This window comes from Neoarius graeffei, chromosome 2 (genome assembly GCF_027579695.1).
Source record: "Neoarius graeffei isolate fNeoGra1 chromosome 2, fNeoGra1.pri, whole genome shotgun sequence".
Lineage (NCBI taxonomy): Eukaryota > Metazoa > Chordata > Actinopteri > Siluriformes > Ariidae > Neoarius > Neoarius graeffei.
Window position 1 is genome coordinate 75,760,527 of NC_083570.1, and position 20,195 is coordinate 75,780,721.

Genomic DNA, 20,195 nt, shown 5'->3' on the forward strand with positions numbered 1-20,195 from the left:
CAAAGTTATCAGCAGTGTTGCCAGATACTGCTGACATTTTCCAGACCAAAACATGTTTAAATCCGCCAAAATGCACTTAAAACCACCCAATCTGGCAACACTGGCAGTTTCGTGTTCACAAGTTCCGTGCTCAAGCTGTTAGGCTTGCTCTAACAGACTGTATGGCTACAAACTGTCCTGTGCAGACCACTGTTTTGTAAGACAACTTATTTTGCACGATTGTATATTTTTCTAAAGTCCATTTTTTGCTTACAAAAAAAAATTTTTTTTTTTTTTGCTTACAATTTAACTTATGTCTTAATAAACACACAAAAAAGTTCAATTGTTTTGTTTTTATTGACATTCTTCAGATGTTGGACATATATATACACACACAAATACAATGACTTGTTTATGTACACAATTCACAGCTATGCAACAGCTGTACAGATGTATTTGGTGATACAGTAAGTGAGCTAAATTTTAACAGTGCAAACAATGCCACAAAAAGAAAAGATTCATGCCGTTGTCATGATTCGTTGTCATGCCGACCGAGGCTGTTGTGTTTCCCGCTTGTGGTCTCATCACCCGTCACTTCCGGAAGGGGCAGTGCTGAAGTAAGTAGCTCGACTACGTAGCTCGACAGGGTTTACATGCACTAGCTCGGCTAAAATCGCATAATCTAGGTCGTGTAGCTCGATTACGAGAAATCAAGTTCGGTTCGATTTCAGCCGAGCTAAGGTGTTTCCATGGCATTTAGAACTTCGATTTCAGTCGAGCAACGGCAGAAATTCGATTTTCTCTATGTGCATGTAAACGCACAGACTGTGTTTGCTCATTGCCTCAGAAGGCTAATGGATGATTAGAAAACCCTTGTACAATCATGTTAGCACAGCTGAAAACAGTTGAGCTCTTTAGAGAAGCTATAAAACTGACCTTCCTTTGAGCAGATTGAGTTTCTGGAGCATCACATTTGTGGGGTCGATTAAATGCTCAAAATGGCCAGAAAAATGTCTTGACTATATTTTCTATTCATTTTACAACTTATGGTGGGAAATAAAAGTGTGACTTTTCATGGAAAACACAAAATTGTCTGGGTGACCCCAAACTTTTGAATGATAGTGTACCTCCTTTAGTACTTTCTTTTTAGATCAAGAAAAGCAGAGTGTGACCATAACCTTTGTGACTTTTTGTCAGAATATTTAGATGACCATGTTAGTTTTCATAAATGGCCTCCTTATTTATATCCTGTTGTCCAGAGAAAGAAAAGCATCGACACAGCATAAATTATACAGTTTTATTAAAGCACATTGATGAGCTTGAATTGGAACTTTGACCTTCAGGTGATTGCCTGTCCACTTACACAACATCAACTGTTACACAGAGAGAGAGAGAGAGAGAGAGAGGAGGAGGAGGAGTGTGGACAACAGTCGCCAGTGAAGCAGCTTTCATTCAGTGGGATTGTTGAGCTCGGAGCTCCACGGATTACCCCATAGGGATCAACGTTCGTTCTCTCTCTCTCTCTCTCTCTCTCTCTCTCTCTCTCTCTCACACACACACACCATTTCAGCGGTTCTTCAAAGAAGTGGATGCGAGTCAGCAGAGCACCAGACAAGCCTCTGATTTCTCCCAGGTTGACAACAAAGGTGAGTCTCTTTCAGTTTACAGAGCCACATATGGCATTTACATTAACATCTGCACTGAACTATTACAGCAGGCATAAAGCTACAGTAATTAGGATTCAAAATAGGATTATAATCATTAAATATAATCATGTTAAAAAGTATGATTATATGGTATAACAATATCTTACAGGCTATAATTTAGAACCATGCCTTATTTTGCATAGCGCCAGGATTTTGTCGGCATGCTGGAAGTCTGTGTGTAATTAAGCAGTCAGGACCAATCCAACTATTCCAAACCCGTTTGTAAAACCCGGCTAAGGATGTAATAAACAAGATGATTAAATCTGAGTGCGTTTGAATAGCTGAGTTTTATTGACAGTAGCTTCACGCATTGTATGCGTTCCAGACCTGAGAGTAACCCCACTTCAGAGAAAAAAACAAACATCAGTAACAGTGTTCAGTCAGCGCTTACGATGTTCATTGATGTCCATCTGCATGCAAATGAACACTAATGTGTTAATTCTGCGCTGTCTCATTCAGTAAATAGTCTCAAAAACAATGAATAAAGTCAACCGGTTGGCACGTGCATTATTTGCCTAGTGAATGGGTCATGTAAGGCATATTGGGTTTGGGTCCGAAAATTTACTGGCACTTAACGAATTTTATTGTCTCATCTCATCTCATTATCTCTAGCCGCTTTATCCTGTTCTACAGGGTCGCAGGCAAGCTGGAGCCTATCCCAGCTGACTACGGGCGAAAGGCGGGGTACACCCTGGACAAGTCGCCAGGTCATCACAGGGCTGACACATAGACAACCATTCACACCTATGGTCAATTTAGAGTCACCAGTTAACCTCACCTTCATGTCTTTGGGGGAAAATGGAGCACCCGGAGGAAACCCACGCGGACAACATGCAAACTCCACACAGAAAGGCCCTCGCCGGCCACGGGGCTCGAACCCGGACCTTCTTGCTGTGAGGCAACAGCGCTAACCACTACACCACCGTGCTGCCCCTGAATTTTATTGTAAAGTACTATAAAATAATTAGCTACTAAAAAGTCACATTAATGAAGAAGAGCAGCATTCTAATGAAATCACAAGACTTATATAAGAGAACATAGAGTGTCCATGTGCATCACCAGTTCCTTTATAGAACACTTGTGATCTGAGTGGAGGTAGGACAGATGACATAGATAGATAGATAGATAGATAGATAGATAGATAGATAGATAGATAGATAGATAGATAACATGCTTACAATAACAACATTTAATTTATATAACGCCTTTCACCAACGCAAGGACACTTGACAGAGTAATGGCACTACCAAAAGACAAAACAGAATGACAGTCAACCAAAAGAAGGCATAACAGATAAGTGACACAGAACAGGAAAAGAACAAATTCACAATTAACATAAGCATAAAGACAGCAGACTAGCTCAAAGCATAGAAAAAGACTGAACAGTTAGTGACCAGGAAAGGAGGGATAGCAGAGAGAGAAAAGATAAGATTTAAGGTGAGTTTTGAATTTGGAGAGGCATGTACTTACTATCATGTAGGTTCTGAGGGAGAGAATTCCACAGCTTGGGGGCTGCAACCCTAAATTCCCTACAACCCATGGTGGATAAGTTAAATTTGGGGACAGACAACAGACCAGAAAATGAAGATCTGAGACTGTGAATGGTAGAGTAGGGTTGAGGTAATTCCATTAGATATTGAGGAGCATACCCATGGAGTGATTTAAATGTCCATCCATCCATCTGTTATCCGTAGCCGCTTATCCTGTGCAGGGTGGTGCGCAAGCTGGAGCCTATCCCAGCTGACTATGGGCCAGAGGCACTGTACACCCTGGACAAGCTGCCAGATCATTGCAGGCTAACACATAGAGACAAACAACCATTTACACTCACATTCACACCTACAGTCAATTTAGAGCCACCAATTAACCTAACCTGCATGTCTTTGGACTGTGGGGGAAACCGGAACACCCAGAGGAAACCCATGCAGACACAGGGAGAACATGCAAACTACATACAGAAAGGCCCCCTTCGGCTCGAACCCAGGCCCTTCTTGATGTGATGCGACAGTGCTAACCACTACACCACCATGCTACCTCGATTTAAATGTAAAAAGAAGAATTTTATATTGAATGTGATATAGAACAAGGAGCCAGTGTAGTATCTGGAGGATAGGGTTGATGTGTGCCAAGTGTTTAGTGTTTGTGAGGATGCTGGCTACAGAGTTTTGAATACTGAAGCTGAGCAATGGACTTACGAACACACTGCTGGTACAACTATAGAAAAATGTTGTTTTTCTAGTCAGGTTTAGTTTACCCAAACCTGACTAGACAAAACAATTCCATTCTCAAGATGGAATGAGAGAAGGTGTATCCTCATGTAGGTACCAGTTTCGGAGCCAGACAATTTTTCTAGGGGTGGCCAGACTGAGACCATTGTACACACAGAGGTGGCACATAAACTGATATGTTCTTGTTGTTATTTTTCTGTGTGTAAAGTCACTGTAGGTCTAGTGGTGTTTCTTGGTCAATCGCTCATTAATTTGGGCAGGTAGTGATTGCCATATAGAATTACATCATGAAGACCTGCATAATAAGTTTTTTAATGTATTACTAAGCTGATTTAAAAAAAAACTTAAAAAGTTGTGAAAATTGTGCCTTTTTAATTGGTGATAAAGCTCATACAATAATTAAAAAAATTATACACACACACACATATATATATATATATATATATATATATATATAAAAGAGAAGGTACTTATACTTGTGACCATGGCATGTTCCGATTTTTTAGAATTCCGTCCGTGATTTGGAAAGAGGAAACTCTGAGGCTTAGTACGGAGAGGAGATGAGGTGATCAGGACACTTCATCCAATAGTTAAGACATTTCGTCCAAAGCCTTTTTCATATGCACTATCAATCATTTTATATTTCAGGTATTCCGGTGTTCGCGAACAAAGCCCCTGCGAGAGCACTGCTCCACGCCTAAATATTTAACATGATCCAGCTGGCTTTAAAAATTAATAACCCAGCCAACGGACCTCACAGTGAAGCCAAATTTGGCAGGCACCTCCTGCCTTCCCCTTGGAAAGAGCATGGTCTCAGGTCGGTAGGACTGTGCCTTGGCCCGGGATTCACGAATGAAGTCTCTGTGAGAGCACTGCTTGGAGCCTAAAGATTTAACATGATCCATACTATGGCACTCATTTGTTTTACAAAAATGTGTTTTGCTTCAGTCAAATTCCATTAAGAATTCCTCCTTTTTTCGAACAAGCAAAAAATACCTGAAATATAAAATAACTGATAGTGCATATGAAAAAGGCTTTGGACAAAATGACCTGTATTCGTACTCGATGGTTGGTAGAAGCGTCTTATCTTCAGAAAAGCCTGACTTTTTAAAATAATGTGGGTCAAAACCACACACCTCTATCTTCGCTCAATTGTTGAAATCGTGGTAATACTGAGAAAATTCAGCATTGTTTACAGACACGCCTTCAGCAGCTGCCATCCTAGTTGCTTTGTATATTCACCATCATGGTGGACGCTCATGACGTAGCACATTTTGATCACATGATTGCAAGTCATCTATAGACAGCTACTTGTTGTTCTTCTATAAGTGTGTTGTTAGTGGTTGATATTCAAGTTGTGTATTACCACCACCCACTGTTTGAGTGGAGAACTATTGGTTTGAGAGTTCATTGTTGAATTGTGTCCGTATGGGAACAACTGCATACAGACATAGTTCTGCAAAAAAGTTGCTGACAAAGCGATGTTGGGGGTGGCTGGAGGGGTGGTCAGACATTAATTTAGGGTGGCCTTGGCCACCACTGGCCACCCCTTGGCTCTGCCCCTGGAAGGTACACTCCCACATTTTTAACAAAAGTTTTTACACAATTTTATATTTGTAAACCACAAGAAACAACCTGTAACATGAACTGTCCCGACTCTCCCCATCTGACCATTTTGGAAAAAAAAAGTTTTTTCCTGAGAATTTAAGTTTAATAAATAATACTATATAGGGTAACTTTAGGCTACATACTTTGATTCTTCAGTTCCTAACAAATCCCAAATTCACCAGCATACATTACACCTCATAATGGAGTTGGACTGCAAAGTAGAAAATACAAGTTTTGGTTCACAAATATGTTGAACTGCACATACCTTGCTGCAGTGTCCAGCTTTGTGGCTCCAAAGGAAGTAGGTTATTCTCAGGGGCAACTTCTAACTTCTGATGTAATCTAAAACCTGATTGGTTGAAATTAATTTATGGGAATACAACCTTGTCCCCAAGTCTCCTTGCTCTCCCATACTCACTGGAAGGGGTCTGGAGGATTTTCCTTTGTTAGAAATTTCAGTGCAGAATTTAAACACAGGGCAACATCTGCCCTCAGGCTTGTAGCTGATGGAATGCTTTGGTCTGTGTGATTGTGGCAGAAATCTGAAAGGGTGAGATGACCCATGCAGGTAATTTGTTTTGGTTTGTGCCTAGAGGCCCTTCTCATTAAATTCCTTACAGCACAGGAAGGGTGGAGCTTAGTTTAATAGTTCCTTTAAATGGTAAAATGCAATGTTTACTTGTGTACATATTGAGGAGACTTGCATTTGTGTTGTGTTTTTATTATTATACAAAGACTCATTATATTTTGTCCATCATCCACATCTCCTACTGTTTAGAGATTTTGTATTATTTCATACGTGTGGTGTGATATATGATACGGATAAGCACATACATTATTGGGTATTTCTTTTCTTTGATTAGTTATTGAACAACAATCATTTGCTAATCTGGCTTTCCCCCTCATGTTTACATGTGTATACAAATGCATGCACTGTGAATTCAGAGTATTTGCGAATGAATTGGACAAGAAGTCCTCAGTCTATAAGATTTATCTTCAGTCAATTTAAGACAAGTTCAAAATATGAGCTGTGAATGATGTCATGTGTATTTTTCATGTATTTTGATGGCAATATCCGGCATCAGAAAGATGAATAAATTTCAGGTAATGTGAATTATTTTTTTCTATATGCCATTTTAATGGGGTAAAATAAAAAGTGGTGACAAAAACACCCACTTGCTTCCTGTAGAGAGTACGGCATTTGAGATGCAGGGAGTACAACCCCATTTGCAGAAAAGTTGGGATATTTCCCAAAATGCAATAAAAACAGAAATCTGTGATGCGTAAATTCATATGAACCATTATTTAACTGACAAAAGTACAAATAAAAGTTTTTCAATAGTTTTACTGACCAACTGAATTGTATTTTGTAAACATAAATGAAGTTGCAATTTGATGCCTGCAACACACTCAAAAAAAAAAAAAAGGTTGGGACAGAGGCATTATTACCATTGTGTTTCATCACCTTTCCTTTCATAACAAATTTTTATCATATGGGATCTGAGGATACTAACTGTTGCAGTTTTGCAATTGGAATGTGTCTCCATTCTTGCTTGATTTAAGACTTCAGCTGCTCAACAGTCCGTGGTTGCTGTTGTCTGATTCTCCTCTTCATGATGCGCCATACATTCTCAAAAGGAGACAGATGTGGACTAGCAGCAGGCCAGTCAAGCACACATACTCTGTCTATGAAGCCATGCTGTTGTAGCCCATGCAGAATGAGGCCTGGCATTGTCCTGCTCAAATAAGCATGGACTTCCTGGGAAGAGATGTCGCCTTGATGAATATGTCTCTCTAAAATCCCAATAAATGCTCCAATACATCAATGGCACCTTCACACACATGCAACTCACCCATGCCGTGGGCACTGATGCACCCCATACCATCACAGATGCTGGCTTTTGCACCTTTCTCTGATAAACTGGATGGTTGTGTTCACCTTTGGCATGGAGAACTCAGTGTCTGGTTTTCCCAAGAACAAACTGAAATGTGGACTCATCTGACCACAGCACCCATTTCTACTGTCTTTCGGCCCATCTGAAATGAGTTTGGGCCCAGAGAAATTGGCAGTGTTTCTGCATAGAATTGGTAAATGGCTTGCTCTTTGCATAATACAGTTTCAGGTTACATTTCTGGATGCAGCAACGGATTGTGTTAAGTGGCATCAGTTTTCCGAAGTACTCTTGAGCCCATGTGGCTACATTTGTCACATTTGCATGACGGTTTCTCAGGCAGTGCCTCTTGAGGGCTTGAAGGTCACACACATTCAACAGTGGTTTCTGACCTTGCCCTTTACACACTGAGATGTCTCTGAATTCCCGGAATCTTTTCACAGTATTATGTACTGTAGATTGAAAGACCTAAAATCTTTCATTGAGAAACATTCTTTTTGAATTGACTATCAATTCTCTCACGAATTTTGGCACAAAGGGGCGAGCCACTACCCATTTTTGCTTGCAAAGACTGAACCTTTGGTGCATGCTCCTTTTATACCAAATTATGATAGAAATTAACCTGCTTATAGTGGAATCTTCCAAAATGGTGATACTTGAATAGCCTATGAACTTTTCAGTCTTGTTTTGCCTCTGTCCCAACTTTTTTTGAGTATGTAGCAGGCATTAAATTGTAACTTCAATTATATTTACTAAATACAATTATGTTGGTCAGTGAAATTATTGAAAATATTTTCTTTGTACTTTTGTCAGTTAAATAAAGGTTCATATGAATTAACAAATGACATTTTTTTGTTATTATTGCATTTTGGAGACTCTCCTAACCTTTCTGGAAATGGGGTTGTAGAAGTCCTACAAGTACAAAAGGGGGGAAAGGAGAGAGGGAAAAGATGAAAGACAGTGGGGCTCTGTTCATTTAGAGAGCTGTAGGAGTTTTGGGAAGGGGTCATGTGGCAAGGGGAGGGGTGGACAAGTGATAGATCATGTCAGTGCCTGATGCTTGGGGCAGCTGAACCTAGCCTGGCAAACTGCTCCTCATATAAATGAGGAAAACTTTTTTTTTTTCCAGAAAAATGCTGTAGCATTGCATAGAAAAAGCATAAGGAGAAATGGAGTAGGGAAAATACATGTGAGAATAGATAGTCTTGAAGTAGAGAAGACTCCAGAATTTGTGTGTACCTGTATGGATGTATGTTGCATATCCATTCAGTCTATTCAGAGCTGTGGACAGGGAGGTACTGGCGACATCTACTGTAGCACTTGAGTAATCCTCATGGGAACATGGGGACACTGCCAAACTCCAAGCCATCTAACTCCTTTTCTCTTTCCTCCTCATCATTCCTCCCTGTCCTAGTCCATCTGTTTCTTCCCACATATCTCCCTCTCTGTCCCCGTTCCTGCTTGTCCAGTGCTTGTGCAGACTATAAATCAGTTTGAATAAGGATAGGTATTAGTCACTTGCTCTTTCCACTGTTTGGAGTACTAAAATCTGTGAACATTTCCAAGAGCAGAGCTAACAAACCAAGCCATTCCCCCTGAGACTTAGCATGCCAGAACAGAGAAACTCACCTTAGACATGCATCACTGTTCTAATGGACATCCTTCATGCCTTTTCAGTTTATCTGCTACTCAGATACTCCTACGTTTAGCAAATTGATAACATATTTTTAGCAATTTAGAGTGCTGGAAATAATAAATCTGTTGGAATGGTAAGAGAAGCTTGGCTCTGTTTCTCTCTCCACCATTTACTAACTAGAGACCTGTGAAGGTCTGAGCTCAGCCTTTTGTATGTCAACACCAGGATTCAAACTGATGTTGCAAACACAGTTCCTTTACTAGCTAGCACTCTAGACTGCTCAGCCATTGAGGGTTACACCATGAGCTGAGGTCATGTAACATGATACTTAAATAGTTAGTATGCAGTGTTACCACACAACGACTGTGGAATCGCTACCTGAGGCTGGCACGCCAATTACATTCTTTGTAACACGCTCAAACTCAGTTAAACATATACATATAGACAGGTGCCTCTATAGGCTTCAGCCAAAGGCTGAGCCAAAAATTATCAAAATATGGTTGAAATACAGTGTATAGTCTCTCAAAACAGACTCTACAAAAGTAAAATTAAGAGATGCCTGTGGCATTGGTCAATTCAGAATTTTTAATTATTCACATTTAGTTTATTATATAAATATGTATTTTTAAGTAATTTTAAATTTAATAGATTCACTATTTGTTGAGCTCTATGATGGACTGGTGTCCCATCCAGAGTATACTCCTGCATCATACCCAGTGTTCCCAGGATAACTCCAGATCCGCCATGACCCTGACCAGGATAAAGTGGTTTCTGAAGATGAAAGAATGAAGATCTTTAGACCTAGGTGTTAATCTAATAGTTAATGAGCTACCAAGCTTACCAAGACATTGAGTGAATCTATTTTATTAATTCACTAAACCACTGTAAAGACATCAAATCATCTTCTGCACATTTGGAAAAATATGAAAAGTGCATGTCAGACCTGTCCTCCTCTATACAAAATAAAATCTTCTGTAAAGTCTCTGACAATCTTGTACATAAATATGATGAAATGTGGCCTTTCTGTTCATATTAATAGATGAAAGAGAAAAAAAAGTGTTGAGTGGTCCTTTTAGAGCAGGGTTAGTGGAACAATGTCTTCTCACCTCAGATCCCTCTTCGAAACTAAGGATGAACCTAAGGGCATCTCTGCAAACCCTTTTCTCTTTTCCTCTTCTATCCTTTCTTCCCTCATTTAATTTACAGCTAAGTCTCTAATGGGCCTTTGAGGAAGCTTTGTGTGCATCTTTGTACCAGCATCAGGGACTGTGGGGCATTAATTACACTCTTGACTATGTAAATAGCTGGAGCTGTGGGAGCGGAGGGCTGAGCTGCCACTTACTCACTTAATCTCGTAGAGCTTCATCACTTTTACTTGATCTTAACGGGCACGCATGTGAACCCTGATGCCACTCACAATGTTAGCTCTCCCCAGGAGACACTACAGCACACTATACCCACCACCTTCTTCTTCCGGAGGGCCCCCATTCCTCCTTCTCTGCTGTGCTTTGCCCACCTCTTCCCAGCAACCCCTTGGAGGCACACAGGGCCGTCTGTGTTTACCTCCGGCCTGGACCAGTGGAACACTAAACAATCCCCCTCACTGCTTCTTTGTCAGTCCCACTTTTGAAAGCAGGGGAGAGAGAGATGAGGAAACAATTTAAAAAAAAAACCCTCCTGAACCTTTGCGCTAAGAGTTTCCCATCGCAGGGAGCCTGTGAATGGGCATGGAGCCCTATAAACTGCTCTATTATTCCTCTGCACTTGGCACATTTCAAGATTGGTTTGCTTCAATGGCTGGCCTAACACAGTGGACGTTTTGTGGTGGACTTGGCTCACCGTACCATGTGCTGGTTAATTAGGAATCATATTCATTTATTTATTTATCCATCTGTCTGTCCATCTACCTATGTCCTCTCATGCAGGCTCTATAGCTATGCCGTATTATCTATTTCAGTGTGCCATTCTTCACTGTATGAAAAGTCTGTGAGAGGATGGTTGCACTTCATAATTCTCTCAACTTTGTTTGCAGTTTCAACAACAAAGTAGGGCATAATTTACAGAGATACGATTTATAATAAAAGATTGTATTATAGTTTGTACCAAGATCTGGAACCATAGTAGCAGGTTCATGTTGTACTGCTAATGTTATTACTGATACAAACCATGTTCCAACATATTGAGTAAAACAAGTTTTATTTATTTATTTTTAATATTGCTCTTGTTCCATCAGTGCCTTGGCCTTGTGAGTCTGATGTCAAATGCATGCACTTTTCTAAAGACAGCTGATTAACAGATCAATGACATTTATCATTCATAATGGAACTGAACATCATTATTATCCATTGTATTGCCATTTTCCCCTCATCTAATACTCTGATGCCCGGTCCCATATACAAATTGGAAGGACCGGGTCACTGCTTATGGCCAAATAAAGTTGTTTTTAAAAGGAACAGTTAGAATTCTGTCTAAATAAATGGCTACCTCTTTGTGACTCTAGTAACTAAGTGGCATAGTTGCACAGCTGGAAAAAAAAGCGTTTAGTAAATTATTGTGTGGCAAGAAAAATTTTCTCTTTTAGGATTCACAAAACCTTAGAGCTGTAAATAGTTTCCCCAGATGGACGTATGTGAATAAAGATCAGGTTTATGATTTGCACTTGTACAAAGCTGTTAATTAAATATAGGTTATGCTAAGGGCATTCATAGCAAAGCTCTCTGCAGCATTTGGTCTTTATCTTCTGTGTGTTTCTGGTGATACTGTTATCAGAATGTGTGCTTGTATTCAAAAGAAATTATTGTCCAAATGTGATGCATGGATTTCATTGGTCATGAACCACATTCCTTTGCTTTTCTTTTGGTGGATGCGGCGCTTAGGTTTTATTTGATATTTTGACTTGATCCACTTTATTTTCCATCCATCCATCCATCCATCCATATCTCTAATCTGTGAGAGTCATGGGGGAAGATAGAGTCAATCCCAGCTGACTTCAGGTGAGGTACACCCAGGGCAGGTAACCAATCCATCCATTATCTGTAGCCACTTATCCTGTACAGGGTCACAGGCAAGCTGGAGCCTATCCCAGCTGACGAAGGGCGAGAGGCGGGGTACACCCTGGACAAGTCGCCAGGTCATCGCAGGGCTGACACATAGAGACAAATAACCATTCACACTCACATTCACACCTACGGTCAATTTAGAGCCACCAATTAACCTAACCTACATGTCTTTGGACTGTGGGGGAAACCAGAACGCCCGGAGGAAACCCACACAGACACGGGGAGAACATGCAAACTCCACACAGAAAGGCCCTCGTCAGCCACTGGGCTCGAACCCCGGACCTTCTTGCTGTGAGGCGACAGTGCTAACCACTACACCACCGTGCTGCAGGTCACCAATCTCATCTCATCTCATTATCTCTAGCCGCTTTTATCCTTCTACAGGGTCACAGGCAAGCTGGAGCCTATCCCAGCTGACTGCAGGCGAAAGGCGGGGTACACCCTGGACAAGTCGCCAGGTCATCACAGGGCTGACACGTAGACACAGACAACCATTCACACTCACATTCACACCTACGGTCAATTTAGAGTCACCAGTTAACCTAACCTGCATGTCTTTGGACTGTGGGGGAAACCGGAGCACCCGGAGGAAACCCACGCGGACACAGGGAGAACATGCAAACTCCGCACAGAAAGGCCCTCGCCGGCCACGGGGCTCGAACCTGGACCTTCTTGCTGTGAGGCGACAGCGCTAACCACTACACCACCGTGCCGCCCGGTCACCAATCTTTTATAGTCAAATGAATTTGACTGTTATGGATTACATTACTAATCAGGGGTGGGTTTCCTAAAAGCCTCTTAATGCTAAGAGCATCTTAACTAGGAGAGAGAGTGTTCATTGTGCTGCTCGCTCTACCATTTAACGATTATCTTTATGCTGCGATGCTTTTGGGAAATTCAGGCCAAAGCATCATGGAATGTTTGTAACTAGTGCTGAATCAACTTCTAAAGCCCCTATCCAATACTGGGTTTATGTCATCAGGCATTCTTCAAATTACAGATGGCTTTTTTTTTCAAGTTGGCATAGTTGGTGGAATGTATTCCCCTTTGTTGCTCAGGCTTTATTCTGTGGAATCTGCCGTCTTTGTAAAGAACACATTAATGGTATGAGCAGTGAGTGAACTGCAACCTCTTTAAAACTTCTTGATTTTTAAAGTAAATTTATATCCATATTCATATGCATTCATCATATATGAACCATTATATAATACATACGTACATACATACATGCATACCTACAGTACATAGTTTTATTGGTCCATTGATGCTTTGTGTGTCATGTTTGTCTCTGCTGTCAAAACCATTCTGCATAAAAGACTCTTTCATTGTCCCTTTCACTCACTCTCCGAGTCTGTGTTCTTTTTCCTGTATGGATGAGTAGTAGGGGCAGAAGGGGTGTTGGTCCAGGCTGATTTAATGAGATCCTTAGGGATTTGACCCAAGCTGAACTGATAAAATGCAGTGCATCACAATGAACAATCTTTAAAAATATATACTGATGCAAATCAGAAAGTTTGTGTTTACTGAAGTACAAACCCCATTTCCAAAAAAGTTGGGATATTTTCCAAAATACAATAAAACAAAAATCTGTGATTTGTTAATTCACATGAACCTTTATTTAACTGACAAAAGTACAAGGAAAATATTTTCAGTAGTTTTACTGGCCAACTTAATTGAATTTTGTAAATATAAACAAAGTTAGAATTTGATGCCTGCAACACACTCAAAAAAAGTTGGGACAGAGGCAAAATAAGACTGAAAAGTTTATAGGATATTCACGTAACACCATCTTGAAAGATTACACAATAAGCAGGTTAATTGGGAATGTAATTGGGTACAAAAGGAGCAGCACCAAAGGCTCAGTCTTTGCAAGCAAGGATGGGTCATGGCTCACCCTTTGTGCCAAAATTTGTGAGAAAGTTAGTCAATTCAAAAAGGACAGCTGTCAATGCAAGATTTTAGGTCTTTCAAAATCTACAGTACATAATATTTTGAAAAGATTCAGAGAATTCAGAGACATCTCAGTGCATAAAGTGCAAGGTCGGAAAACACTGTTGAATGTGCGTGACCTTTGAGCGCTCAGGTGGCACTGCCTGAAAAACCATCATGCTAATGTGACAAAGGAGTACTTTGCAAAACCTTTATCATTTAATACAGTCTGCTGCTGCATCCAGAAATGCAACCTGAAACTGTATTATGCAAGGATGAAGCAATTTATCAATTCTATGCAGAAATGCTGCCGATTTCTCTGGGCCCGAACTCATCTCAGATGGACCAGAAGACAGGAGAAACGTGTACTGTGGTCAGATGAGTCCACATTTCAGCTTGTTTTTGGGAAAACCAGATATTGAGTTCTCTGTGCCAAAGGTGAACATGTCGATTCTGTCTGCTATCAGAGAAAGGTGCAAAAGCCAGCATCTGTGATGGTATGGGGCCATCAGTGCCCATGGCATGGGTGAGCTGCATGTGTGTGAAGGTACAATTGATATATTGGGGCATATATTGGGATTTCAGAGAAACATATTCATCAAAGCAATGTCTCTACCCAGGGAAGTCCATGCTTTTTTGAGCAGGACAATGCCAGGCCTCATTCTGCATGGGCTCCAACAGCATGGTTTCATAGACACAGTGTATGTGTGCTTTACTGGCCTGCTGCCAGTCCAGATCTGTCTCCTATTGAGAATATATGGGCGCATCATGAAGAGGAGAATCAGACAACGGCGACAATGGACTGTTGAGCAGCTGAAGTCTTGTATCAAGCAAGAATGGACAAACATTCCAAAAGCAAAACTGCAACAATTAGTGTCCTCAGTTCCTATACAATTAAAAAGTGCTATTAAAGGAAAAGTGATGTAAAACAATGATAATAATGCCTCTGTCCAACTCTTTTTGAGTGTGTTGCAGGCATCAAATTCTAACTTTGTTTATATTTACAAAATTCAATTAAGTTGGCCAGTAAAACTACTGAAAATATTTTCCTTGTACTTTTGTCAGTTAAATAAAGGTTCACATGAATTAACAAATGACATATTTTTGTTTTTATTGCATTTTGGAAAATATCCCAACTTTTCTGGAAATGGGGTTAGTAGATAAGGCAAGAAGATTACCCATTGGTATGTGTTAATCAATAAAGGTGTGAATCTGAGATGTCCAACAGTGAAACACTAATCACTGAAGAACCCTTGTGGGTCTGGACAAAATTTCCTGAGAATTGTTTTATTTCTAGCCATTTAGATGTATGAGCAAGCACTGGATTAGGAAGATTTGGATGGAAGGTAAGGAAGAAAACAAAGGAAAGTTGAAAGTGAGAAAGTCCTTCATCTCAAGGGTCCAATTTTATTAATTTACCATTTAACTCTTGAATAATTATCCTCCAGTTTGCTCTAGTTGCCAGTCTTGGCATAAAGGCTCTTTTAGCACATAATTGTGATGGAGCTGCTCACATGTGAAAGCCCTCTACATGTAGTGGCATGGCAATTTCCCATAGTTCCCTAATCACTGCCTCATTATGAAAACAACAAGGTCACTCACAAGCAAAACACGTTGCTTATGTTGACAGTATTGCATATTAAAACAATTAATGTGTTTTTGTGCAGGTCTTTTACCACAACCATGCCTTTGTAATGTGTGCAGAATGTGGTTTTGCATTGTCTTGTTGAAATATCCCTGGAAAAGATGTCGTCTTGAAGGCAGCATATGTGGCTCCAAAATCTCAATGTACTTTTCAGCATTAATGCTGCCATCACAGAAGTATAAGTTGCCTTTCTAAGAGCACTGACACAACCCCATACCATGACAGACTCTGGCTTTTGGACTCGTTGCTGGAAATAGTCTGGATGGTCCTTTTCTTCTTTAGTCCGGAGCACATGGCATCCATTTCTTCCAAAAAAGACTTGGAATACTGATTTATATGACCACAATACATGTTTCAACTGTGTGATGGGCCATCCCAGATGCCTCTGAGCCCAGAGAAGTTGATAGCATTTTTCAACACTGACTACGTTTACATGCACATCCAAATCGAGCTGCTGTCGGTAATCGAGCTGAAGGTCCCAGCAGGGTGCCAGAGAAATCCAATCGTACATGCACACAACTGAAATCGGGCTATTGTGTGAGGTGCATTGTGCACCCGAGCCACAGGTGGTGCAACACGCCCCATCGTGTTGGTACACTTCCGATTGTCGTCATGAAGAAGAGCTATTCAAGAGTGTAAACAAAGTTATCAGTTCCGCGTTCTCCATTGCGCGTTTTTCTCCCGTCCATGAATTTTAATATATTCAACTCCTTAAGCTGAATGAGCATGAACTCTGTCTCCTCATTGCTCCAGAAGTGCACGTTTCTGCTTGCCTGTGGCAGTGGGGGCATGGCCAAGCGCTGGTCTGTGACAGGAGGGCAGAGCCAGGGAAGGTGAGTGGCAGAATCACTTCACCTGACGGTAATTAACCTGTGTTTGTGTGTCTTCCCAGTAACCGCGCCCTATTTAAGGAGGCAGAGGGAGAGCAGAGGGGAGAGCTCATCCCGGGACTAGAACACAGCGCGCGCGCGCGCGTGTGTGTGTTTTTCTCTCAAGAATAAAAGTAGGCTGTTAAACTGAAAAGTCTGACAATAAAAAGCCTATTAGTACCAGAAGCTTTGTCCTGCCGTCCTCTGTGCTCCACCCACACTTCAGAGAGCTCTACATCGCCATTTTCTCTTCTTCGTTTGTTCCTCCTGACCTCTTCTGCTGCTCGCTACTACTGTTGTCATGCCGACCGAGGCTGTTGTGTTTCCCGCTTGTGGTCTCGTCACTCGTCACTTCCGGAAGTAGCTCGACAACTAGCTCGATAGGGTATACATGCACAAAGTAGCTCGGCAGAAATCGCATAAACTAGGTCGTGTAGCTCGATTCCGAGAAATCAAGTTCGGTTCAATTTCAGCCGAATTAAGGTGTATACATGGCATTTTGAACTTCGATTTCAGTCGAGCAACGGCAGAAATTCGATTCTCTCTATGTGCATGTAAACGTAGTGACAGTTAACATAAGGCTTACTTTTTGCACAGTAGACGTTTAACTGGCATTTGTGGATGTAGCTCCATATTATAGTGCTTTACAAAGGTTTGCCAAAGTAATTCCAAGCCATTGTGGTTATGTCAGCTATAAAGGAATGACGGTTTTTGATGCAGTGATGTCTGACGGATCAGAGATCACAGGTGTTCCGCTTAGGCTTACGCCCTTGCCCTTTATGCACCAATATTCTTCCATATTCATTGAATCTTTTAATAATATCATGTACCGTAGAGGGTAAAATTTCTAAATCCCTTTGTATCTGGTTTTTTTTTTTTTTTTGGGGGGGGGCATTGTTTTTAAACATTTCAATAATTTCCCCATGCATTTGTTGACAAACTGGAGATCTTCAGCCCGTCTTTGCTCCTCAAAAACTAGGCCTTTCCTGGATGTTGATTTTGTACCAAATCATGATTACAATCACCTGCTGACATCACTTGTATCAAATCACATATTTATTTAATTGTTTTACTTCATTACTAGCTCTAAATTGCCCCATCCCAACTTTTTTTTAGAATGTGTTGCAGGCCTGAAACGCAGGAATGGATGTATATTAACAAATGAAATGAAGTTGACCAGACAAAACATGAAATATCTTGGGTTCATACTCTCTCTAATGAAATGCAAGTAAAAGTAAATTCAGAAATCACTGCTTTCTTTTTTCCTTTCTATTTTCCATACCATCCCAACTTTTTCTGATTTGGGGTTGTATAATTATGTAAAGCCTGGGGATGGCTACATCCCTTTCCATAACAACCATTTAAATAAAGGTATGGTTGTTATGGCAATGAAGGGACGAATAATACATGCCTTGTGTATATAGGGTGTCATTAGGTATCCTCAGACATTGCATCGCAGTATAATTGACTCGCTAAAAGAGCGGAATCACCCACATCCATATAAAGTATCAGTACAATCAGTATTTCACATTATTTCACATAGACTATGGTCATAGCCAAAAAAAAAACAACAACCCCACAAAGATAGCACTTTGTATTGCATGTATTTAAGTGCATTTGCATCCTACAGCAATAATTTGACTTTTGCCTGGATTTGATTTTGTGCTGCTGCTAACTCTGATATCAGGCTGTTTACAACCCCAAATCAGAAAAAAATTGGGTTGGTATGGAAAATAAAAAGAAAAGAAAAGCAGTGATTTCTAAATTTACTTTGACTTGTTTTTCACTGCAGCCAAAAAACCCAAGATATTTCATGTTTTGTCTGGTCAACTTCATTTCATTTGTTAATATACATCTATTCCTGCGTTTCAGGCAGCACATTCCAAAAAAAAGTTACCATGGGACAATTTAGGGCTAGTAATGAGGTAAAACAATTAAATAATGATGTAGTTTGAAACAGGTGATGTCAACCGGTGATTATAATAGTGATTTGGTACAAAATCAGTATCCAGGAAAGGCCTAGTCTTGGAGCAGCAAAGATGGGGTGAGAATCTCCAGTTTGTCAAAAAAATGTGAGCGAAAATTATTGAAATGTTAAACAGTGTTCCTCAAAAGATACAACTGGATTTAGATATTTTGTCCTCTACAGTGAATAATATAATTCAGTGATTCAAGGAATCTGGAGGGCTTTTGGAGCGTAAACGGCAAAGGTGCAAGCCTAAGCTGAACACGCATGATCTTTGATCCCTCAGACAGCACTGCATCAAGAAACGTCATTCATCTATACCTCATATAACCACATGGGCTCGGGATTACTTTGGCAAACTTTTGTCAGGCATTACAATATGGAGTTACATCCACAAATGTCAGTTAAAACTTTTACTTTGCAAAAGGAAGCCTTATGTTAATTGTGTCCAGAAGCCCTGTCGACGACTTTGGGCTCAGAAGTATCTGGGTTGGACCATCACACAGTGGAAATGTGTATTGTGGTCAGACGAATCAGTATTCCAGGTCTTTCTTTGGAAGAAATGGACGCCATGTTCTCCAGACCAAAGATGAAAAAGACCATCCAGATTGTTACTAGGAACAAGTCTAAAAGCCAGAGTCTGTCATAGTATGGGGTTGTGTCAGTACCCTTCGCAAAAATAATTTACACTTCTGTGATGGCATCATTAATGCAGAAAAGTACATTGAGATTTTGGAACCACATATGCTGCCTTCAAGACAACATCTTTTCCAGGGATATTTCAACAAGACAATGCAAAACAACATTCTGCACACATTACAAAGGCATGGCTGTGGAAGGAGAGGGTGCCTGTCCCCTCTGTCCACAATAGAGAATATGTGGCGAATTTTGAAATTAAGAAAAATGACAACAATGACCCCGTATTGTTGCATGCCTTAAGACCTGTTTGCAGGATGAATGGGACAAAATATCACTTGAAACCCTTAACCCTTTGCAACATATTAAAAAATGTGTTGCAAGAACCAAAATTTAAATATGTGTTTCTTCTGGGGAAAAAAAATCAGTTCAAATATTATTTACAAATAGTTTTCAGATTTAATTTCAATTTTAACATTCTGTTGTAACTCTTCTGATTTGGGGTTATATATTAGTGTGTGTGTGTGTGTGTGTAACTGATAGTCAGATGGTCATGGTCAGATGGTTCTGCCTCTATTTTTACCTGCAGCACAACTGAAACTGACTGTGTACTTTCATCCTCTTCAAGGAAGAGTTCCTTGTGTAATGTAAAATTGTCTGAAATATTTAGAGGAATTATTAATAAAATGTTTGTTTCTTGTTACTTCCAAACATAACTGATCTTAACAATTTGCATGTTAATGTAGCTAATTTTCCCGTGTTTCATGGCTAAGGTTAAACACACAAAGGGGCAGAATATATCTAAACTGCTGGAGATGTCCGCATAATATAAGATGGCAAGAGCATGAACTTCTATATAGAGTACAGGGTGGGGGAGGAGCTTATCTAGCCAATAGAGCCTTCACATGGTGTGCTAACAAGACATGTCGAGTGTAACGAGAGGGAATGTTGTGTTTGTGCTGATGTGTTAAGGCAAGATATGTGTGAATAGGATAACTTCATCAACTGATTGCTGAGATTCTTAAATATTTTTTGTTTTGGA

The 20,195-nt window shown here is 40.3% G+C and overlaps 1 protein-coding gene across 2 annotated transcripts in view; it reads left to right on the plus strand.

The window, feature by feature from the left end:
* Nucleotides 1-1,423: 1,423 nt before the first annotated feature.
* slc1a2b (solute carrier family 1 member 2b) overlaps nucleotides 1,424-20,195 on the plus strand; it is a 90,880-nt gene continuing 72,108 nt past the window's right edge. For both annotated transcript variants that reach the window (XM_060914995.1, XM_060914997.1), the window contains exon 1: nucleotides 1,424-1,625. The gene's annotated coding sequence lies outside the window, so the exon portion shown is untranslated. The remainder of the gene's footprint in view (nucleotides 1,626-20,195) is intronic.